The sequence below is a fragment of the Petaurus breviceps genome, unplaced genomic scaffold (assembly GCF_028583685.1).
Source record: "Petaurus breviceps papuanus isolate PSGF00001 unplaced genomic scaffold, PetGlider_PUasm1.0 213, whole genome shotgun sequence".
In the NCBI taxonomy this organism is placed as follows: Eukaryota; Metazoa; Chordata; class Mammalia; order Diprotodontia; family Petauridae; genus Petaurus; species Petaurus breviceps.
This window is the reverse complement of record NW_027185860.1, coordinates 8,362,564-8,388,675: the sequence shown is the minus strand read 5'-3', so window position 1 is coordinate 8,388,675 and position 26,112 is coordinate 8,362,564. Positions and strand designations below refer to the sequence as shown.

The 26,112-nt window shown below is 34.0% G+C and overlaps 1 protein-coding gene and 1 pseudogene across 2 annotated transcripts in view; both read right to left on the bottom strand.

Annotated features, from left to right (window-relative positions):
• CADM2 (cell adhesion molecule 2) overlaps nt 1-26,112 on the bottom strand; it is a 1,406,063-nt gene that overhangs the window by 1,221,914 nt on the left and 158,037 nt on the right. The window lies entirely within an intron of this gene.
• LOC138165518 (peptidyl-prolyl cis-trans isomerase-like 1 pseudogene) lies at nt 3,890-5,117 on the bottom strand (annotated as a pseudogene).

The window sequence follows — 26,112 nt, the reverse complement described above, 5'->3', positions numbered from 1 at the left end:
GAAATATCTCATGGGAAAAACCACTGACCTGGAAAATAGATCCAGGAGAGATAATTTTAAAATTATCAGACTACCTGAAAGCCAAGATCAAATAAGAACCTAGAAATCATGCTGCAGGAAGTTCTCAAAGAAAACTGCCCTAATGTTTTAGAACCAGAGGGCAAAATAGAGGTTGAAAGAATCCACCAAACACATCCTGAAAAAGATCCCCAAAAGAAAACTCCTAGGAATATTATAGCCATGTTCCAGAATTCCCAGATTAAGGAGAGAATATTACAAGCAGCCAGGAAGAAACAATTTGAATATTGTGGAAACACAATCCGGATAACCCAGGATCTGGCAGTTTCTACACTAAGGGATGGAATATGATATTCTGGAGGTCAAAGGAGCTGGGATTAAAACCAAGAATCACCTACCCAGCAAAACTGAATATCATGTTTCAGGGGAAAATATGGTCATTCCATGGAATAGAGGACTTTCAAGCATTCTTGCTGAAAAAACCAGAGTTGAATAGAAAATTTGACATTCAGATACAAGAAGCAAGAGAAGCATGAGAAGGTAAACAGGGAAAAGAAATCATAAGGAATTTATCAAAGTTGAACTATTAACATTCCTACATGGAAAAACAATAATTGAAACTTATGAAACTTTTCTCAGTAGTTGAAGGGAATATATATATATATATATATATATATATATGAGGGTATATGGGCATATGAATACATATGTGAATGTGTGTATATATGTTTATAGATATATATAGATAGAGGGCACAGGACCAATTTAACAGGAAGGGATGATACTTAAAAGGTGAAATTAAGAGGTGAGAGAGGAATATAATGAGAGGAGATGGGAAGAGGCAGAATGGGTAAACTATCTCATATAGAAGAGGCAAGGGAAAATGGTTACAATGGAGGGGAAGAATGGGAAGGCAAAAGGGAATGGGTCAACTTTATTCCCATTGAATTTGGCTTGAGGAGGGAATGAAATGCACACTAAATAGGGTATCTCACCCTCCAGGAGAGTAGGTGGGGGAAGGAGATGAGAGGGGCAATGATGTGAGGGAGAGCAGGCTGGGGGGGAGGAAAGATGGAATCACCCACTTTTGAAAAGGGATGGGATCAAAGTAGAGAATAGAACAAGTGAGAGGTGGGATAGGAGGGAGGGAAATATAGTCAGTCTTTCACAATATATCATATCTATCACAATGTATCAAAACAATGTTATTGTTTTGCATTAGCCACACATGTACAATCTATACTGAACTCCTTATCTTTACAGTTAAGGGTGGGTGACAAGGGAGGAAGGGAATGAATCTGGAATTCAAAGTTTTAAAATCAAATACTCAAATATATATATATATATATACATATATACACACACATATATACACATATATAAATATATACTATTATTAATACAATTTTACATGTTTTATTAATTAATTAATTAAAATATTAATACATATTTTACATTTACATTGGGAAATAAGAAATACAGGCACTGAGGCATAGAGATCCACTGGAAAAGTCGAAAAGGGTATGGGAGAAAATATGGTAGAGAGCATATTGGAAGAGGGGATGTCCTGTGGGACTGCTATTTTGAGGCAGTGAGTAGGGGGAAAATGGGGAAAAAATATGTAACTCAAAATCTGGCGGAAACGAATGATATAAATCAGAAGTTAATAAAGCATTTGAAAAAAAAAGAGAGGTTTATCAGCAATAGGTTGGCTATAGTAACTTAAGAATACTATCTACTAAGAAAAGAGAGTATATGCCCCAATAAAATCTTGGATTTTTTTTAAAGCAACTGTACATAAGAAATAAGGTGTCATATTTGAGAATTCCAAGTGTTTCATGTTTCATCTTTTCAAATTCTTCCATATTATTCATGTGAAAGGTATTGATAATGCAGTACCCTGACAAAATTATATTATTTCATAGTGATACTTTGATGCAGGGGTGGGACCTTCCAAACTTCATAGAACAAATGTTAAGACATTTGTTAAAACATTAAAAACAAACTTTTGTGAATTATGGATTCAATTAAAGGATTGCATTTGAAGACCCAGAGAGCCACATATGGCCTCAAGGCCATAGGTTCCCTACCCCTGAATGAATCTGCTATTTCATTAATGTGGGTGCTCTTCTTCACGCATACAGATCATAATTCACATACTTCTGATCATCCTATAAGATTCTTGTCTGCAGTTATTTATATAAATTTATATCATTCATTTCCACCAGATTTTGATCCTCACAACAACCCTCATATTACAGTTGTGTAAACTGAGACAAAAGAGGTTAAGTGACTTGCTCCTGGTTACAGAGCTAGGATGTGACTGAAATCAAACTTTGGATTTCCTGACTCGAGGTCCATATTCTGTCTACTGGATCACCAGCAACCTCCCTGAGAAGTAAATACAATGTGCTTTGGGTATACCAAAGAAAATGGATCACTTGATTCCTGCTTGAAAACCAATAGGTTTCATTAAGCCCATAAGGCAAGTCATCTTAACACATCAATTCATAAATGAACAAAATATACAGGGACATCTCTAAAATTTTGGTGGTTAGTTATATATCACCAAGTGGGTGAGACCACCTTGAAAAGTCATATCCTTCACCTGAAATAATCAGGCATAATCATGTGGGTATGTGGTATTAAAATAAGAAGGGCATTTTGACATATTTTGCACAGCAGATAGTTACATTCTACCTTTCATCTAGGATTTTCTTTAACTTTTTGATTCTCTAGCCTTCTTTCAAACATATGAAATTTTCCCACTTCATTAAGAGTTAATTTTGGTTTTTGTTGTCCTTCATTTGTTTTAGTTATGTCTGACTCTTTGTGACCCCATTTGAGTCAAATGGGATACTGATAAGATGCTGGAGTGTTTTGCCATTTTTTTCTCCAGCTCATTTTATAAATGAAGAAACTCAACCAATAAGGCTTAAGTGACTTGCTCAGTGTCACATATGTTGTCTGAGGCAGGGTTTGAACTCATGTCTTCTTGAGTCTAGGCCTAGTGCTCTATCCACTGAGCCAGGAAGCTGTCCCAGGGTCAAAGGACATGCATTAAAATAGTAACCTTAAGCAAGTCACCAAGTCTTCCTACCTGAACAAAGAGCAAGTCTAAGATTCATATGGAAAAAATAATTCTAGGACAACTATATTGGAAAAATTTGGATGTTGTGGACCTCTCTTTTTTTTTGCTCTTTGGAGAGCAGTTGGAGTTAAGTGACTTGAACAAGGTCACATGGCTAGTTTGTGTGTGTGTGGGTGTGTGTTAAATGTCTGAGGTCAGATTTGAACTCAGGTCCTCCTGATTCCAGGTGCTCTATTCACTGCACCACCTAGCCACCCCTGTGGACCTCTCTTTGAAAAATAGTTACTTAGCCTTACTTAGCTGTATGGTTTTGGGATCTTTCCTGTTTTTCTCTTTTATCTTTAAAGTGACATTGCATATGTATGGAGGTATTACCTTACTTAATAATTGTTAATATTTTTATCAATAGCAAGTATTCTACATAAATTCCAGGATGTATTTAATTATTTAATGTATTAAATATTATAATATTAATTATAATTTAATCCATAACATCCATCATCATAATCAATCTTTATGTCCTTAAGTCCCTGGTATTCTTCATGAAACTTCAATTGCATTCATCTATGAAATGAATGGTTTTAACTAGACCACGGAGGTTCTTCTTTGAGCTACATATATTTACCTATGTATCTGAAATTTACAGCTATTACCACAAATCTTGAATATAGTTTTTTTCTAACTTTTCTCATACAAAGACATTTAAGAGAAGAAATCATTAAATCTGAGTTAAAAAAAATCTTAAAGCCACATATATTTTCCTCTTCTAGTAATATCTACTATTCTTAAGTTGAAAAAAAGTCTAAGGACTTTCTTTTCTTTTCTTTTTTTTTAGCAACATCTGATTCTATTTAATTTTTTTCCCAGATGGATCAGCAGAAAAACATACAGAAGAGAACAGTTTTGGTCAACTGAAATAACAAGTATATGTATAATGTTTTGACACTTATGTCCTAGGAGAAGGAAAGAACTCTCTTGCTAATTAAAATGCATCTTCACCTCTAGTCCATCTGAGAAATGGCTTATTCTGCAGGACAAAAATACTACATGGTCAAATCCAATGATGAGTCAAGAGAAAATAGATGAGAATGCAGAGTTAATTTTCCTCTGATGTCTACAGGCTACCTAAAGCCTGGCCAGCTGAGAAATCTCCAATGAAACTCACTGGAATGACCATGAATGTATCTGCCTAGACTCTACTTTTATCCAGATAGGTAAGTCTTGATAATCTTCACATTATCAACAGGACGATCCTGGGCATTTGTCTCTACCACTCCCACTCAATTCGCCATTCCTAGGCCTTGAGACACATGGCCAAAAATGGTATGCTTCCCATTAAACCCCTGGATAGGGGCCAAGTTGACAAAGAAATGATTGTCATTGGTATCCTGTCCTGCACTGATCACTGCAAGAATTTCAGCCCCTGTGAAGTTCAATCTTCAAACTGTTTGCCATAGATAGATACACTACCTCTGCCTGTTCCTGTAGGATCATCAGCTTGGACCATGAAGTCTTTGATGATTCTATGAAGCTTGGGGCCATTGTAGTAACCATGTCAAGTCAACTCTGCAAAGTTCTTACAGATTTAGGGGGTGTGTTTCCAATACAGCTCCAGCACAATGGTCCCCATGTTGGTATCCAAAAAATGCTGGGGAGCTGCCAGGAATCTGGAGGCACCGCAGCCATGGTAAACCTCGCTTAACCTCAACTTCTGGCACAGGGTCTACGGGGGACTCACCACCAAAAAGGGGACTTTATCTTCTTTCCTCATTAACCTTCCTTCATTCTTCCCCCTAAATAAAGAAGATAAAATCCTTTATCTTCTTCTTAATTCTCAATATATGATCATGTCACCTTCTACTTTACTAAGAAGAATGAGGAGGGAGGTTAGGTGGCTCAGTGAAGAGAGCACTGGCCCTGACCCCCCCCCCTTCAAAAAGAAAAAAAAAGGAAAAAAAAGAATGAGATTATTTGCTAAAAAATTCATCCAAAATCCTTTTTCACTCTACTAGACCTCTCATATCTCCACTTGCTTTCTCTTTCTTCTCTCTAATTTCAGAGAACTAATGACATACAATAACCACTTACCTCTACTCTTAATTCATCCCTTTCCTCATCATCTATTCACTGGCCCATCCTTCGTAATCCCATCACTATTGAAATTTATAAAGTCAATGCCTCAATTATCTCTGAATTAATGGTATTTTCTCTATTTTCATCTTTGTTTTTTGGACATATCTGTAGTATTTGACAAGGTTGATCATCTCCTTATTCTGAATACTATAGGAAGATGACAGTCTAGACTCTTACCATAGTCATATTAAAGCTTTTACAGTTCCTTTGATGCTTTATCTACAGCTAACATCTTAAAAATGAATGTCCTCAAAGTTTTCATCCCTTGGATCTCTTTGGTTCTTTTTCTACCTTTTCTCCCTGGGTGATCTTCCCCATACTTGTGGCTTGTCATTTCCTCTATATAACTGGTTCTTTGATGGATATGCCCCACATTGTCTCAGAACCATATGTGTGTGTCTATCTATATCTATCTATCTAATCTCCAAATAGATATGAATAATAGTTCAAATTCAACATATCTTCCTTTTTTCCACTCCCTTCCCCTAACTTCTATTAATGACACCACAATCTTTCAAGTAGCCCAAAGTCATCAGTTTATAGTGTTTTCTATTTTCCCTCTTCTACATTCTTTCATCTCATAAGTGACCAAGTTATTTTACCTTCAAAAATCTCTTGCATTTACCTTGTCCATACAAAAACTACTATAGTTCAATTTCTCTTCCCATCTAGAATCTTGTGCTAGTCTTCTAATAGATTTTGTTTTCTTCAGTCTTTTCCCTTTCCTAAGGAAATTTTACACTTGTTGCTTATGAAATCTGCCTACTATACAACTCAAATATGCAACATATTTACTCAAAAAATGTCATTGTAAACCCAATAAAGTATAATCTCCAGTTTCTGACAATCTAGGACCTTTGACCCAAATCATTATTCTAGCCTTGTTTTCATCTGACTTTTTATATACCCTACATTCTAACCAAACTAGACTCTTCTTCCCCATAACCCCAATCTCCTTTTCTTATAAGATCCTCTCTTGCCCTGTGACTTTGATAGTGCTCTATCCTTCCCTGGAAAAGGGTGACAATGTCATTTCTTTTTCTGATTAAGTTCCTTCCTTCATAGACTAACACAGGTACTACATTTCATTAAAATCTTCCATTTTTTCTCTAGTTTAAAGTGATTTTGACATTTAAAAAAGTAAGCACATATCTCTTGCATTCCCCCTTATGTCATAATAATTTGTATATCTGTATCATCACACAATCTTTAAAAACCCTTGAAAACTGGATATCTATCCTACAGCATCCACAGAATTTAGTCCAGTAATGCATCTAAAGTATTTCTGCAGAATTGAATTAAAGGTTTGTATTAGCTCAATCGATTCCTAAATGGAATCTAGAACACATTAAATATAAACATATTAACTACACGCTGTTTGAGATCAGAGAGCTCTTATATACCCCACTGCAGTAGACACTTGGTATATTTAATGCCCTTGCTAAATAACACATGATTTTTATTCCTCTAAAGAATTGTTCAAAATATTATTGATTTTATCTTTTAAATAACCAAAATTCTTCAAAATCTTATTTTAGAAATTTCACACACATGTTAAAAACAATTCTGAGCTCTTCAGGAAAAGTAATAATATAAATTCACAGATAATAGTGCTATAAAAATAAGTGACCCCATAATAACAACAAAATGACATAAAAGTTAAATAAGTTTGATGCTCTTCATGAAACATGATTTATTTAGGTTATTTTAAAGGTTTCTGTAGTTAGGATAAATTGAACATAATTAAAATATGTTACCTTTTTAAAAAGTATCATTTACAGGATACAACTATGATACTACTGAGAGGTAGTTTTGAGAGTTATATGTTGTTTTGGAAAAATACTATTTATGTAAAATATCTTTAACAAGCTTTGCGTTTATCATTTTTTTCCCACAACAAATGTAATTTTGTTTCTAAAATATATGAAATCATAGCAATCAGAAGAGCTATGTCTGGTAATGAGTAAATTTTCTGAGATTCAGTTCCTATGGAAAAAGAAAAAGAAAAAAAATAATATTCTTAAAATAAATAGGAATTTATAGTCGGTTTTTTTTTTGGTCTTTTGGGAGGGGGGAAGGCAGGACAATTGTGGTTAAATGACTTGCCCAAGGTCACACGACTAGTAAGTGTTAAGTGTCTGACTATGAATTTGAACTCAGGTCCTCCTGACTCCAGAGCTGGTGCTCTATTCACTGCACCACCTAGCTGCCCCTATAGTGGTTACGTTAGCACCACAACTAATGTTTCATGTTGAACAAATTCAATTAAATAAATATTTATGGAATACCTATAACTGCTCATCCCTGAAACAGTTAAAAAGCACTACGCTGGACATTAGGGATAAAAAGGTAAAAAATGAAACTGTGCCTTGCTCAAACATCTTGTGCAATCTATTTGAGGGAAATGTCATGTATGCAGATAAGCAGGGACAACAGTTGGCATGTCACAAGGAAAATAAAAATCTAATGTGCTTGAGCAGAATTTGAGGATGAATGTTCATCTTGTATTAAATATTTTAGGAATGCTTTCAGGAAAATGTCTTTAGAAAAGTAATTTTGACTGAATGAATGTCACTTTTACAGTTAACTTTCCAATCAAGTTCATCCATGCAGTTCAATGAAAGTTAAATCCAAGTTGTTTATTTTTTACTTGCCAGGCTCAAATAAAGGCAGTGTTCAGAAAATTTAGTTAGCTCAGCAATACAGTTTAGATGAAAGAGATTTACAAGAAAAGAATATAGAGGCATATTAATAGTTACATGCTTGAAGGATTGTTCTGCCCTGTTTAAATAAGTGATCATAGTTATGTAGACAAGTAGCACTTAATTATACATGTAGAACAAATGTGATTTAAAATAGCAACAAAAATCACTTTGGACCTACTAGTATTTCCAAAGACCCATTATTTGAAAGTAAGAGTGTACAGGAAAGTATGCAATTATCAAAGGGTATTTTTTTCTCATAGTAGTAGAATGGCAGTCTACATTTTTTTAATGTCCAAAAATCAGCAGAAGTTCAAAGAGAGAAAAAAGGATATCAAGTCACTTCAAAAAAATTGGTTCACATTCCTATAATTTGTTCCTTAGAAAATGGAAAGTAGAAAGGCGCACTGTAAAATTCCTGAAATATTAAAGGTAAGGAATGATAAATTTTAAATCATTACCTTTAAAATTAAAAACTTTGGATATTCAATCAATCAAATAGCAAGTACCCATTAAGTATATACAAGGGGATTTGCTATTTGTTGAGCATCCAAGGATAAAAATAAAACAAGCCATGCCTACTGGTAAAAAAAAAAAAAAAGAAAAAATCAAACGATGCTTTCATTAAAAAAAATATATATATATAACAAAACACTTTTCTTCCTTACTTTCCCCAGAATCTCATGGAGCAAAAATCTAACTGAAGAATGAAATATGCAGGAGATATTTCTTTAAAAACAAACAAAAAGAAACACTTTTCTTCCACAGGTTAATGTAAATAAAAAGAAAGTTGGCAATCAGCAGCAAAATTCCCTTTCAACAGAAAAGACCTTGAAACTATATACATTCAAATCCTTAAGATTTTGCACATAATTTATCTCTATTATTGCAAATGTTAATAAATTAGAGACACACAGTGACTTTCTTTTCACAAATTCAACAAAATCTTGCAATTTTCCAGCATTTTGTTAGAACACTGTCTAAGCCTATGGGTCAATGTTTTAGAAGTTTCATCTAACTGAATGAGACATAATATATATCTTATTATATCTCTAAAAGAGTATAAAGCACTCTATCCTGTGGTAGGACAAGGTGGAGAAATGAAGTAGGATTATAGATTTGCAGCTGATTTAAGAAAGAACATAAGTGTGAGAATGATTCATGCTTCAGTAATAATCATGATAACGATAATAATAAAGAAATAACCTTACCTAGAAGTCAGGAAAACCTGTGTTCAAATCTCACCTCAAACATATACTGATTCTGTGTGACCTTAGACAAGTCATATAGCTTATCATTGCTATAGGTCAGTTCCTAAGATCAGGTTGCAGAACAATGCCAATTTGCATCAAAGCAAAGAGTTTCCTTATCAGCAGTTCCCTATACAGATGCAAGCATAGTTTCAGGGAAAAAAATTATTTGATAAATTACTATGTGTCAAAGAGAAATTTGGCCTTTTAGGTATCAGAGTTAGATAGAGGCAAATTAGGAAGGGAAAAAATGTAAAGGACCACTATCCTCAGACTTGCCTATATAACAATCTCATCAATGACTTAGATTAAAAGCAAAACAAAATAAAGTAAAGTATGCCTACCAATTTTTAGGTTACACAAACTGGGAGGAATAGTCCAAATGTTGTTACATGTCAGAGTTAGGCTTCACATTGATTAAGGCTTGAACACTGGTTCGAAACCAACAAAATGACATTCAGCTGTCATAAATTAATTAAAGATACCCCAACATTTATATTAAAAAGTCAATCATGGAACAACTAGGTGGCTGAGTGAATAGGGCACCGGCCCTGGAGTCAGGAAGACTTGAGTTCAAATCCAGCTTCAGAAACTTAACACTTATCAGCTGTGTGACCTTGGGCAAGTCACTTAACCCCAATTGCCCTGCCTTCCTTCTGCCAAAAAGACAAAAATGTCAATCATGTAAGAAAGAGATGAATAACCCCTAGACTTGTTATCAAGCATTTCTTTCTTTTTGTCTCTGAAAGGGCCTAGCCTATTGTGTTTTTCTTCTTGTTCAGTCATGTCCAACTCTTCACAAACTGATTTGGGGTTTTCTTGGAAAAAAAAATTAAAACCTGGAGTGGTTTAGCATTTCCTTCTCCTGCTCATTTTATAGATGAGGAAACTGAGGCAAACTTTCCCAAGTGACTTCCCCAGAGTCACAGAGCTAGTATCTGAGTCCAGATTTGAACTCAGGTTGTCCTAACTAGTATTTAGATAGGGCCTTATCCACTGACCCATGGAGTTGCCCTTGCTTATAAGACTAAATAATATTTGCTGAGTTGAATGAAGAGTGTATTGAGGATGCAGCATGTGGACACACATAATTATAATGAGTAACATGGGTCAAAAGAGATCAGAAAACATGTTCTAGATAAACTTGAGGGAGCAGAAAAGCTTCTCTTGGGGATTTTCATACAGAATATAAGCTGAGTCTTAAAGGAAGAGAATGAAAAAGGATTGCATTTGAGTTATGGATGAAAAGGAAATCAGGTAGCACTGATTGTTTTGACTTATTTTTAGTTTGATTATAGGATTAAATTTCCTTCATTAGGAAAAGCTAGCCCTAACAAGCAAAGTCAGACTAACATAGATGGTCTCTTAAGTCTAGGCTACCTATAAAGATTTAGTGAATAGATATATGGATAAGACTTTGTCATTCAGTAGCAGAAAATATAGGAAAATAAAATAATCATAAGATTATAAAGTTTTTGTTTAAAGGCTAATTTTCCCTTTCTGCAGAAAGGGGAGTGGAGTGTTGATCAAAGACTAGTAAAGGTGGGGGCTTACCAGAGGGTAAGTTTCCCTTTCTGTCAGTTAAAGGAAGATTACCCAGAGGTTAAGTTCCTCTTTCCTCTCTTTGTGGAAAAGCTCCCTTTTATTCATGAGCTACAGTTTAAGATGAGTAATGGGATCTTCTGAGGAAGATGGAGAGAGAGGTGACTGCTAACTGACTATTACCTCCTCTTTCACAGTATACTTTCTGGTTCAAAAGGCACTTTGTTGAAAACTATGTGACCACTTTGGTGCAAACTACAGGGCCATTTTTAATGATAAGTTGTTGAGTTGTGACATGGTGAATGCTATATTTTGATTTTCTGTTGTAAGCTGTAACACTGTGAATGCTGCATTTTGATTTTCTATGAATGTTTTGCTCTGATTTGTTACTGAATAAATAGAGAGCTCACTATACTGTGTGAAAAAGCTTGAAAGATATTCACAGCAGAAGTCCTCTGGAAAGCTGCTCATGTATGGCTTTACACAAGGATGCCATTTCTGCTCCCCTTGCCTTTCTGTTATAAAAAAATTAGCTTTGTTCCAGTTGTAAACATGGAACTACCCAACCATCCTGATTCAGGTCTGGCTTACAACATTCTCTGTGATGGAGAATGTAATAGGATCAATATTCTTATGAATTTTCAGTACTTTCTGTGATGAGGGAGTTGATGGGACAAGTATCTACATTTGACTCCTCCCCCTGCCCCCATCACTACAGGAATTAGGAAAAAGTTTAAAAAAACACAAAAAAAACTAGGACTTGATTGGCCTGAAGGAATGATAGGGTAGGACAAACCCCAAACTGTGCATCCCTTTTTATGCAGATTCCTGGCCTTCTAGACCTATGACTGTGTTGATGTGATTTCTTGATCACCTAAGAGCACAAAAAGGTCCAACCCACATGATGTCATGGTCCTTCCTAACTTGGTGGATGTCAGAAGATCACCTGAGTCCAGCACCCTCCGTTGTCAGTTATACTTGTTTACATATAGATATTCTGGCTAAGCAAATCTTTAACTTTTCAATGACCAGTGTTGTCTCCTTTTGTCCAAACAATGAACCCCCATTCATAGGGTACTAGAGTCAAGCTCACCCCTACCTTGGAATAATGTGAAGTAACTCATATAAATCAAATTAATACAATCATGGATGACTTTACAAACAGCCATTGAGAAACAAATGAAAGTACTTTCTAGGCAAAAATCACATACTATAGTATTTACTTAGACATGAGTATTAAATCAATGAGGTGTCCATATGTTGTAGCAATTCTTCACGTCCTCTTTTAATTGCACAATCCACTCTTCACTCAGTACTCATTAGGAATCAATACTGGAAAGTGTTTTCCCAACTACAGGGAACTTTGAAGAAGCAATCTGTGAAAAATTGCTTTCATAATGTTATTATGGGAATAGCTCAACATTAAATCAGTGATAGTCATAAAGTAAGGTATTTCATCTATTGAACTGCGTCTCTAAAGTAATACATGGTCTTACTAAAATTACTATTTTAATAAAATGAATTCACTCTGGAGATATAGTATTTGATTGTAAATTGACACTCTAAAACTTATGACTATTGAAATTTTAGATATGTTTTATATTTGGAAGTCACTATCAAAATTTTATGTCATAAAAAATATAAAATAGAACTTATTACTCAACAGGAAAAGTTAACATTCAATAAGACAATATAGGATGTAGGGCCAAAATGGCAGAGCAAAGGCAGGGAATTGCCTGAGATCTCCCCCAAACCCCTCCAAATACCTTTGAAAAATACAAATTTTGAAAAAAATTCTAGATCAGCAGAACCCACAAAAAGAGAGAGTGAAACAAATCTGCAGCCCAAGACAACTTGGAAGGGAAGGTCATCAGGAAACCTCTGTTTTACCAGGGTAAGAGAAGCAGAGACCTGCATAGGCCATGCAAGTACAGTCCCAGACCCAGCAAACCAGGAGCAGGCTTTGGGAGTCATTGAATCAGCAGTGGCAGTGACAGTGGCAGAGGCAGTGGCAGCAGCTGGTTCAAGAGTTCTCAGCCCATAGACAGTAAAAGGGTGGTACAACTGGTCAGAAGAAGATTACAGGGATCTTTTTGCTAGCACTCAGGCATTACTCTGTTGCTCTGCACATACTCAGATGTGGGTGGCAGTCCTGGGTGGGAGTCTTGGGGGGCAGTCCCAGGGTGAGGAGGAGAACTAGCATAGCAGAGCTTGCAGTCACAGTGTCGGGGGATGGGGATCTCCTCACAATTCCAGAGAAGGCAAGAGTGCTTGTGGTCAGTCACAGACAAAAACCAGGCCAGGAGAGAAACAGACACCTCTCCTTAGATTATACCACCTTGGAAGAACTGAAAACTTACAGGTCCCCAGAAGTATCTCTAAAAATAGCTGCACAAAACCCTTAAAGCTTGGGAGAGTGCCCCTTACACCCTGGAAGCAGAGCCCTACTTTAACAGAGAGTTAAAAGTCAAGTCAGTAGCTGGGAAAATGAGCAAACAATGGAAAAAAAACAACAACAAACAAAAAACTTCTGGCCATGGAAAGTTACTGTGGTGATAAGGGAGACCAAAAATGTGAATTGGTCTCATGCCATGGAAGAGCTCAAAAAGAATTCTGAAAGTCAAGTAAAAGACGTAGAGGAAACATTGGGAAAAGAAACAAGAATGATGCAAGAAAATAATGAAAAATGAGCCAACAGCATGGAAAAGGAGACACAACAAATATACTAAAGAAAATAACACCTTAAAAAACAAACTAAGTCAAATGGTAAAAGAGGTCCAAAAAGTCAATGAGAAGCATACCTTAAAAAGGAAAAGAGGTACAAAAGATCACTAAAGGAAATAGTCCCCTAAAAATTGGAATGGAGCAAATGGAAGCTACAGACTATGAGAAATCAAGAAACAATGAAATATTTCATTGGAAAAACAACTAACCTGGAAAATAGCACCAGGAGAGATAATTTTAAAGTTACTGGGCTACAAAGTCATGAAAAAAGTGCATAAACATCATGTTTCAACAAATCATAAAGGAAAATTGCCCCAATATTCTAGAACCAGAGGGTAAAAGAGTAATTGAAAGAATCCACCAATCACTTCCTTAAAGAGATCCCCAAATGAAGACTCCTAGGAATATTACAGCCAAATTCAAGACTTCGCAGGTTAAGGAGAAAATATTGCATGCAACCAGAAAGAAACAACTCAAGTATGGTGGAACCACAGTTAAGATAACACAAGATTTAGCAGCTTCTACATCAAAGGATCAGAGGACTTACATATGACAGTGCAGAGGTCAAAGGAGCAAGGATTATAACCAAGAATTACCCACACAGCAAAATTGAGTATCATCCTTCAGGGGAAATAAAATAGATATTCAATGAGTTAGAGGACTTTCAAACATTCTTGATGAAAAAAAAAGAGCTGAATAGAAAATTTGACTTTCAAAAACTCAAAGAGAAATGTAAAAAGGTAAAAAGGAAAGAGAAATCATAAGGGACTTAATAAGGTTAAATTGTTTACACTCCTACATGGGAAGATGATATTTGTAACTCATAAGACCTTTCTCATTATTAGGGTAGTTAGAAAGAGTATAGAAGGCACAGGTGAGATAAATATAAAGGGAAGTTATTGAAAAAATAAAATTAAGGGGTGAAGGGGAATGTAGAGGAAGAAAGAGAAAAGGTGAGGTAGAATGGGGTAAATTATCTCACATAAAAGAGGCAAGAAAGTTTTTATAGTGGAGAGGAAGAGGGGGAAGCAAGAGAGAATATAGTAAATCATAATCTTTTCATTATTGGCTCAGAGGGAATAACATGCACACTAACTTGGGTATAGAAATCCATCATACCCAACAGGAAAGTAGGAGAAGAAGGAGATAAAAGAAAGGGGGGGGGTGATATGAAGGAGGGCAAATTGGGGAAGGGAGTAGTCAGAAGCAAAACACTTTCAGCAGAGACAGGGTAAAAGGAGAGAAAGAACAGAATAAACAGGGTGGGGAGGATAGGATGGAGGGAAATACAGTTAGCAATAGTAAATGTGAAAAAAAATTCTGAAGCAAGTTTCTCTGATAATGTCTCCTTACTCAAACATATAGAGATTGAATCAAATTTCTAAAAATAAGAGCCATTCCCCAATTGACAAATAATGAAAAGATTTGGTCAGTTTTCAGATGAAGTAATCAAGGCTATCTGTAGTCATGAAAAAAATACTCTAATTCATTATTGAGTGGAGAAATTCAAATTAAAACAACTCTGAGGTGTTACCTCATACCTATTGGATTGTCTAATCGGACAGAAAAGGTAAATGACAAAAGTTGGAGGGGATGTGGGAAAAATGAAATCTTAATGCATTGTTGGTGGAGTTGTGAACTGAATCAACCATTCTGTAGAGCAATTTGGAACTATGTCTACAGGGATATAAAACCTACTAGGTCTGTATCCCAAAAGAGAAATAACAAAAAGGAAAAGAACTTACATATACAAAAATATAGATAGAAGCTCATTTCTGGTGGCAAATAATTAGAAATTGAAGGGATACCCATAAATTGGGGAATGACTGAACAAGTCGTGGTATGTGATTATAATTGAATATTATTGTACTCTAAGAAATGAGGAACAGTATGCTCTCAGGAAAAACCTGGGAAGACTTGCACAGGCTGAGACAAAGTGAACTGTGCTGCATATAAAGTAACAGCAATAATGTAAGATGATCAGCTGCGAATGACTTCTCTATTCTTAGCAAAAAATGATAAGACAACACTGAAGGGCTTATGATGAAAAATGCTATCCATCCCCAGAGAAAGAATTGATATGGTTTCTGAATAAAGACTGAAGCATACATTTTTTAAACTTTATTTTTCGTCTGTATTTATTTTCACATGACTATTATGTATGTGATTTACATGACCACACATGTACAATCTATATCAAATGCTAGCCTTCTTAATGTTTAATGCTGAAATGCTTGCAGGGAGGGAAGAAGGGATAGAATTTTGAACTCAAAGCTTTAGAAAGAAATGTTAAAATTTTTTTTACATGTAACTGAGAAAAATAAAAATAAAACAAAAGGGATAATATAATGAAGTAATATTTAGCAATTCATTAGAAGTAGATTTGCTTCTGGATTCAAAAATACTTGATAATTTGCATAAGGAATTTAAAAAATATATATTCGGCAATAAAATTTCATTAAATTTTTATTTTTTCCTCTTTGAATAAAATGTTTTCAGCTGAAAAAAAGTACTGATGTATATCAAATACAATTATTATTTTTTAATGAAAAGAATATGGTATGTTGCCAAATATATAGAATTGTTGACAAAAACATGAAGGGAGACAGTTGTTTTCTAAAACATTTAAAAGGAGCACCCAACAAATATTGGCTTGTAGTTCATTATTGCTTGACATTTAGAAGTTGTGGGGATTTCTGTGAATTATAAGCACATATATATGAATATATTTGTCTATAATTTTATCTTCTCACTGGAAATCTGAGTCAGATTAGTTCATTAGAAAGTTGTTAGATTTACACTGGATAAGTTTCCTCCTATAGAACTCAAGCATAGGGTTGTTTTTTTTTTTCAATTGTAGGTGTATCACCTTAAAGAAAAAGTAATATATAGCTAAGCAAATCCAAAGTTACAAAACCAATAAACCGGAAAAATGATGATCTATTTTATAGATTTTGCATGTTACAAATCAATGTTGAACAAGGTTCCTTGATTAATAAGTTCCCTCGATTTATTAAATATTCATGAAGTATGTGACAGAGGTGCATTACTAACAGAGAAACTTAAAATCTGGCATCACTGCCAGATGAAGATCAATCAGAAATGAAGATCATATAACTATGTCACTGACAAATTGATCCAATTTAGAGAGAAATATCAATTTAAAGATATATAGAGGAAGAATAAATTAATGGATAGATCACTGGCCTTATCATCAGGACAAACTGGGTTCAAATCTTATCTCAGATATTTACTAGCTGAGCAAGTTAGTTAATAACTCTCAACCTTAAGTTTCCTCATGAGGGAATTGGAATCAATGGCTTTAAGTTCTTTCTAGCTTTAAATTTAAGCTCTTATAAACTATTACACATTAGTGGTATAGTTTATGCACTATTTATCAAAAGACAGGTACTTATTTGAGCATTTTTTTCCTATTTTTCCTTTTAAATTGTGCTTGTGTGTTTAAATTGATCAAAGTCTAGTAGATTCCCACTGCTTGTGTACTTAATTTCTGTGATTAGAAAAAACACTGGGATTGAAAAAATGTGTAATAGGTAATGATATATTCCTTTGAAATTTCAACTTGCAATCCTGAATAGAATTTCATATTGTAAATAAAGTAAATTTTTAAAGCAAATGACTATAGGATATTATTAATTAATTGATACTTTAATTTTAATAACTTATTCTTTAATGAAATACACTTGAACATTATTTGTATATTTTGATCAACTATAATATTTTTACTAGAAGTCCAAAAGTTTCCTGTGGCATTTTCATATTCATTTTAAATAAAATTCATCTATAATATATCCACATATATTCATAATGTTACAATGACATTTACTTAGTTGAACAGAACTTATAAGTATTATTTGGACAGTACACATAATTTCCATCCTTATTTCCTTTTAGACCCATTCCAATTTCTTTTAGCCTGTGAGAATATTCCAGATTTATAGGGACTTCTAAAAACTACACTCATAAAATAGACAATGTGTAGCAATTATTTCCAATGGTATATTACACTCCTAGAATAGATAACCTTACTAATTATTTTAATGACATATTATAAGACATAATATATGTATATTTTAGTTATGTCTATGAAAACTTTGCATCAAGAAGACATAGACAAATAAATTGCCATCAAACTTTTACCTGACCACACTCAGAAAACCAAGAAATGAACCTCTCTTACATTAGTTAATCAGGTTTTTAGGCAATAAAAATAGGTCTGTGGTTCTTCCCACATTTGAACCCCTTCTAGAATGGTAAGACACAGTATCATCCACACATCAGTGAAGGATCAGAATAGGACTTCAGTAAAATCAGTGATCCTGATTAAATTATATTTGAATCTAATCTATGATATTTTTTACTCTCTTGTGAACATTCTTTTTGTTACCTTAATTAAAAAAAAATTATCCCGGAGGCTCTCTCAAGGTAACAAATTAGATAACTTACCTTCTCAAAGTAGTATGTAATATCATCTGATAACAAAAGGCAGAACTTTGGACCAAATAATGAAAATAATTTTGTTTAACAAAGAAAAAGAAGTCATAGTTGAGGATGGAAGTAAAACATTGAATTCAGATGAAAGGAGCTGATTTATAATTCACTATATATTTCTAAGGGCAATGGAGGAATGTGAGTTTGAGTGTATTTGTAATGCATTAAGGAGAACCAGAGTAAGACCATCAAAGTCAAAAGAATGGGTTGTTTAAATGGCAAAAGTGAGGAATAACTAATAGATGGCCCATATGCTCCACTGGTATGCTTTTGCTGTCAATAAGGAATACCTCCCAGAAACATGGGAATATCAATTATGGGGAACATATGAGAAAATATGAAGAGGGATTAGCACAATTCCAGGTACATAATGGACACTTAACAAACATTCATTTAATTGAAATGAAGAGGAGTCTTACCAGATAGACAAATATGGAAGAGTCACAATCTGAATTATTGGAAGGAAAACCCACCCAATCCTGTGTAGATGAATATGCTGATTACATATTTAGCTGAAGAAATGCCCTAGTGCCATCTCTTTTCCTACCTAGTATTATCAGTTATCTTGCTTTCCCTTCTGTATTTACCAAACCAATAGTATTAAAGGGCTGAAAAACTTCCCTCCACCATCGTTTATCTCTTCTTTCCAATATAAAGGGAGTAAAATCATATTTTGTGTCTTTTACAAGTTGTATAGGTTTTTGGATAAGATGCTGGAACTGTAGTTAGTTAAGATGTCAGTTCAAATTCTACCTCATATATTTACTAATTTGTTTCTTAGCAGTAGTCATGAAACATTTTGGTATATGTCCTTCTAGTTCTAAGAAAATATTATTTCAGTGTGGAATAGGAAAAAAAAAAGATTTGCTTTCAAATGACCTGGGGCCCAATTTTGTCAGAAAGTGTGATTGTTGGCAAATTGTTTAAATACTTTTAAGTCTTGGTTTCTTATCTGTTAAATAAGGAAGAGATTCATACTTTCTGCCTGACAAGAGTTATTGAAAGGAAGGCACTTTAAGCTATTACTGTTACTTTGATAAACTGACCAGTAATTTGGCTAATATATTATATTGGTTGATGATGTAATAAGAAAGATATGAAACTTTGGTGGGTTTCTCTTCATTTAAGAATCACTTTCCAAAAGAAGCAAAAGAGAAAGTGGATACTCTAAAAAATATTCTATGGTTAATGTGAATTAAATTCACAATCAACACTTGGTCCTACCTTGCTTATAATACAACAAAACTGCCATAAGGCACAGAATCCACAATTTCCATGAATTCATAGTGGCTACTTCATAGAGTAGAAAGAAGAAACATAATAATCACTAAAAAACAGATAAAACAGGTGTGGATTTACTTCAAAAGTTTAAACCACAAACATCTTGCATTTCTAAAGCCACCTAAGAGTAAAGAAAAACTTTAAATTGTATCATTCAACCCAAATCATTAGAATATTGTGTTTCAAAAGTTAGCATTTTATTATGCATCTTCGATAAATTTTCTGACCCCCAGGTATAATTTGTTTTCATATAGTGATGATTTTAGGGAAGTATAAATCTACTGTTCACAAAACAGAAACATAATCACTGAGATAAAAAGATAATTTGATTTGTTCAGATACTTGTAGAAAAAAATTACAATGTTTCTTTATCTTCTAGTGATTTTGGTCAAGAGGTGGGGATACATTCTGGATGTGAAGACTTAAGAATTTAGAAATCTTCATGCTTCAGCATGGTAAGAGGATTACTGAGGAGGGGCTGAAGGACATCCATCTGAGAAGGGAATGATAAAGGTCAGATGTGTTTAAGGGAAGATATATAATAACCAGTAAGAACCCTGTATTTGGAATCAGAAGACATGAATTTGAATTCTGACTTTACCTCATAATACCTATGTGATCTTAGGTCTAAGTTAATTAATTTCTTTCTTTTTTGGTTTCTTTATATGAGTTAAAACCTGACCTCATATACTTAACTAGCTGTATAACCCCAGGCAAGTCACTTAATGTTTATTTGTCTCAGTTCCCTGTAAAAAAAAAGCATTACCAGTAAAGTGGTAATAATAATTGCTCCTATCATCAGGGATGTTAGACTGATAGAAGGAGATAGTATTTGCTAAGCAATTTGCAAAACTTTAAAGCTCTATATAAATGTTAGCTATTGAACTGGTTGTTTCTGAATACTGTCTGAAGAATAATTTTTAAAATTTCTTTATTTTTCTTAAGGGTTTTTTTGGTCTATATTTTCTTTCATAACATAACTATTATGGAAATGTTTTGCATGACTACACTTTTAATAACATGTTTCAAATTGCTTGCCTTCTCAATGGTGGGTGAGGGGGAGTGTGGAAGGAGGAATGGAGAGAATTTGGAACTCAGAGTTTTAAAAACAATTATTTAAAAGTATTTTTACATATAACTGGGGAAAATAAAATACTAAACAACAACAAAAAGTAAATGTTAGCTATTAATAATAACAACCATAGGGCAGCTAGGTGGTGCAGTGAGTAAAGCGCTGGCCCCAGAGTCAGGAGGACCCAAGTTTGGTTCCGGCCTCAGACACTTAACACCCACCCAAAAAAACTATCCATGTAACCTTGGGCAAGTTACTTAACCCCATTTGCCCTCCAAAAAACAAAAATAATAATAACAACCATAATTATTATCAATAAAATAAGGCAGTAGGACTGGATGATCTCTAAGCCCCTTCTCAGTTGTAAATCTATGGCTCTATGATACTAGTCAATTTTAATTTTCTAGGCACTTGTAGAAGACGTTTTAGGAAGTAAACTTCTAAAATAGTTTTAACAATGCCAATTTGCTACATAAAATTAAAAGCACTTAAGAGGACTTATTCTAAAAAGACATTTCTAATATGCTAATAGTTAAATCTAAATAAAATTATAATACCACATATTAAAAGTAGTAAATAAAATGAATGTGTACAAATGCCTAGACTGATTTTTTTAGAAAAGTGAGAATTTTCATTTTCATAGTATTTTTAACATTTGTAGCTCTTACAAACATTTCATTAATCCTCATATTACATGTTTTAGTGTTATTATAATTTTGAGGACATCCCCCCTTTTTATAGATGGTATTCAGTTTGAAGATGTATAAATAATTGATGTGACAGAAGCGCTAAAGTATGAGTTAGCCTACTGAGGATTTTTTTTTCAGTAATAATTTCCTATTACCCTAGTTTTTAGTTGTTTTAATAATACTAGTGTTTACTAAATATTAAATCATTTTTGATGGATTAATAACATGTGTTCATTTATTCCTATTATTAATCTATGTGTAGCAGAGATGCTATATAACAAATGGCATCACTGATCACTCCTCCCAGTCCTGTAATGGATCATCAGCATGGGAACCATGTCAGATATAACTTTCCACTAAATCAAGTGAATGACTTTATAGTCTTCAACTGAGCGTGGTTGTGGATACATGTAATCTGAACTACTGGAGAGGATCTCTTGGATTTGGAAGCTTTGAGCTGGAGTGGACTAAGCTGACCATATCTCTGGCATCAATATGGTGAGGCTTGGTGAGCATCAGGATTACCAGGTTCCTGAGGAAGGATGAACCAGTTCTGAGCAGACACAGAGCAGGTCAAAATTCCCATACCAATAGTAGTGAGTTTGAGATAATAAGTAGTTCCTATACTTCAAGCCTAAGCAAGATGGGGAGACAGAATTACGAACAAAGAAACAAACAAATCAAGGGATTAATGAGTATTTTTATATGAACTTATAGAAAGAGTTAGGTCCTGCTCTCAGTTTTCATTCTATAATAAGATACAACCTAAGCATAATGTAATCTACCATTTGGATCTGCAACAAAAGACTTAGTCAAGGAGCAAAGGGAAATAGGTGGAGCTGACAAGAGGTGTTCAGTAATCTCCCTAGCATTCCTTAAAATCCAAGCAGATTTAGGATCTGACCTGAACACAGATCACCCAATGATCTTGACCTCCATCTGGTGCTCTTATGGGAAGGAGTGGCAACAAGAAACTGGAGAAGTATGCAGAAGAGGAAGAAAACTGATGCTACTGTAAGTCAGAGAAATGAGTGAGAGGACATAGAAAGAAGATGGTAGAGGTCACAGGCATATATAGGGAATCCTGAATCTAGAAGTGAGGAAAATGCAAGAATTCATTGTTCTGGACAGAATGAACAACTATTTTTTTTCCTGAATACAACATTCTGTCTCTCATATCCATGCATTTATAGATATGGGATTTTCATGTATTTTCTTTCTCAACAGATAAAAATATCTGGGAGTCAAGATGGTGGAGTAAACAGCAAACTGCTGTCATTTTCCCTTATTTACTTCTGAAAAAATTAGAAAATAGCACCCTAGGAAAGAATCCTGAAGAGCAGAGACAGCAGAAAGATGGAGTGGGACAGTCTTTTAGCCCTGGAAACTTGGAAGAACAACAACAAAGGTCTGTCTCTTTGGGATAAAAGGGGAACACATTCCAGTCAAGCATCCAAGCAAGCCAGCAATAATCCCCACCTTGACTGAAGAGAAGCATAAAAAGGTAAACAGGAAAGAAAAAAAAACATTATTCAATAATGTTAAAGTTTTTACATCCCTACATAGGAAGATGAGGCATGTAACTCTTGAGAGCTGTATCTTTATTATGACATTTAGAAGAGGTATACATAGAGGATGTGGCTATAAGTTGAATTTGATGTGATGATAAAAAAAATAATTAAGGGGTTAAAAAACGAGTACTGGGAGAAGAGGAAATGAGGAGGCAGAAAAGGGTAAATTACATCACATGAAGAGGCACAAAGACCTATCACAGTAAAAGAAATGAAGGGGTAAACATTGTTTGAACCTTATTCACATTGGATTTGACTCAAAAAAGGAATAACATGCACAACCAGTTGGGCATAGAAATCTATGTTACCTTATAGGAAGCAGGAAGGGAAATGGGACATAAAAGGAATGTGGGTAGATTGAAGGGAAGAAAAAAGTAGTAGGGCAAAAGGGAAAGAAAAGGGAGAAGGGCTATGATAGAAGGGAGGGCATATTGAAGGAGGCAGGTAAGAAACAAAACACTAGTGAAGAGGAAAAGGAGAGAGAAAAAGATAAATGGCAGGGGAATAGAATAAAAAAAAGACACAGTTAGTAATCATAATTGTGAATGTGAATGGGATGAACTCTCCCATAAAATGGAAGCTGATAACAGAGTGGATTAAAAACCATAATCCTACCACATGTTGTTTACAAGAAACACATTTGAAGCAGAGAGATATACACAGAGTAAATGTAAAAGGCTAGCACAGAATATATTATACTTCAGCAGAAGGGAAAAAAAAGCAGGGATAGCGATCCTGATCTGACAAAGCAAAAGAAAAAAAAGAGATCTAATTAAAAGAGACAAGGAGGGAAATTACATCCTGCTAAAAGGTACCACAGATTTTGAAGTTATATCAATATAAACATACATGTATCAAGTGGTATAGCATCTAGATTTTAGAGAAGTTATTTATAGGAAGAAATAGACAGCAAAATTATGCTAGTGGGGGACTTCAACATCCCCCTTTCAGAAATTGATAATCTAACCTCAAAATAAACAAGAAAGAAGTTAAGGGAGTGAATAGAATTTTAGAAAAGATAGATATGGTAGCCCTCTGGAGGAAACTGAATAGGAACAGAAAGGAAAAAACCTTTATCTTGGCAGTACATGGTAACTATACAAAAACTGACCATATACTAATCCAGGGGTGGGGAACCTGCAGCCTTGAAGCCACATGTGGCCCTCTGGATCCTCAAGTGTGGCCCTTTGAATCCAAACTTGATGGAACAAATACCCTTAATAGAAAGATTTTTGTTAAATTTGAAATCAGTTAAAAGTCTGCACCCAAGGACCTAGAAGGCCACATGTGGCATTAAGACCACAGGTTCCTGTACAATGGCAAAAAAAAAACCTAAAAATCAAATGCAGAAAGGCAGAAGTATTAAATACATCCTTTTCAGATCACAAAACAATAAAAATTACATGTAATAAAGAGCAATGGAAAGACAGATTAAAGGTCAAACACCAAGCCATAGAAATAATCAATAGCTTTATCCAAGAGAATGACAATAAAGAAATAGCATACCAAAACTTATGGGACACAGGAAAAGCATTTCTTAGGGGAAATTTAACATCTCTCAATGCATGAATAAAATGGAGAAAGAGGAAATAAATAAATTTGACATGCAACTAAAAAAAAGCTAGAAAAGGAACAAATTTTAAATCCCCAATTAAATACCAAATTAGAAATTATGAATTATGAAAAAAAACAACAGAAACAAAATAGATAATATTAGGCTAATTGGATTTAAAGAAAGAAGGAAGAAAAGCAAATTACTAGAATCAAAAATGAAAAGGTTGAATTCACCATCAGTAAAGAGGAAATTAAGTAATTAGGAGCTATTTTGTCCAAATGTATGCCAATAAATCTGACCATCTAAATTAAGTGGATGAATATTTACAAAAACATTAATTGCACAGATTTACAGAAGGGGAAATAAAATACTTAAATAACCCCATCTCAGAAACAGAAATTGAATAAGCCATCAATGAACTCTCTTTAAAAAAAAAAACTACCAGGGGCAGATAGATTTATAAGTGAATTCTACCAAAAATTTAAAGAGCAATTAATCCCAGTATTATATAAACTATTTGGAAAAAAAGGTAAAGAAAGACTGCTACCAAATTCTTTTAATGATACAAATACGGTGCATATGCCTAAACTAGAAAGGGGCAAAACAGAGAAAGAAAATTATAGACCATTTTCCCTAATGAATATAGATGAAAAAAATTTAAAAAATATATTAACAAAGAGATTAAAGGAGTTTATCATGAGGATAATACACTATGACCAGGTGTGTTTTATACCCACAATGCAGAGCTGGTTCTATATTAGGAAAATTATCAGCATAATATGACTATATCAATTTTAAAATTAACAGAAATCATATAATTATCTCAATAGATGTAGAGAAAGCTTTTGACAAAATACAGCACCTATTCCTATTAAAAACACTAGAGAGCATAGGAATAAATGGAGTTTTTCTTAAAATGATAAATAGCATTTCTCTAAAGTCATCAGTAAGCTTTATATGTAATGAGGATAAGCTAGAAGCATTTCCCATAAGATCAGGGGTGAATCAAGGATGTTCATTATCACCAGCTATTCAATATTGTACTAGAAATTTAAGCATTAGCAATAAGAGAAGAAAAAGAAATTGAAAGAATTATAATAGACAATGAAGAAGCAAAGCTATCACTCTCTGAAAATGATAACATAGTACACTTAGAGAATTCTAGAGAATCAAGTAAAAAACTACTTGAAATAATTAACTTAGCAAATTTACAGGATATAAAATAAATCCACATAAATCATTAGCATTTCTACATTTTATCAAAAAAGCCCAGCATCAAGAGAAAAAAGGAGAAATTCCATTTAAAGTAACTCTAGCAATATAAAAACTATGACAAACCTAGGAACTATATGAACACAATTACAAACCCATTTCATACAAATAAAGACAGATCTAAATAACTGGAAAAAATATAAATTTCTCATGGGTACGCACAATTAATATAATTAAAGTGACAATTACATCTAAATTAACTTATTATTCAATGCAATACCTATCAAATTAACACAAAATACTTCATAGAGCTAGAAAAAATAATAACAAAATTCATCTGGAAGAAACAAAGTTCCAAAATATTAAGAGAATTAATAAAAAGAAATGCAAGGGAAGGTAGCTTAGCTGTAGCAAATCTAAAATTCAGCAATCATCAAAACTACTTGGTACTGACTAAGAAATAGAGTGGTAGATCAGTGGAATAGGTTAGGTACACAAGGCACCATAGTCAATGACTATAGCGATCAATCTACTTTTTGATAAATCAAAAGACTCCAGCTTCAAAGGTAAGAATTCACTATTCGACAAAAATTGCTGGGAAAACTGGAAAATAATATGGCAGAAACTAGGTGTAGACTCATACTGTATACTAAACTTCAAGATGGGTACACAGAATTTAGACATAAAGGGTGATAACTATAAGCAAGTAAGGAAAGCAAGGAATAATTTACCCGTCATAACTATGAACAAGGGAAAAATT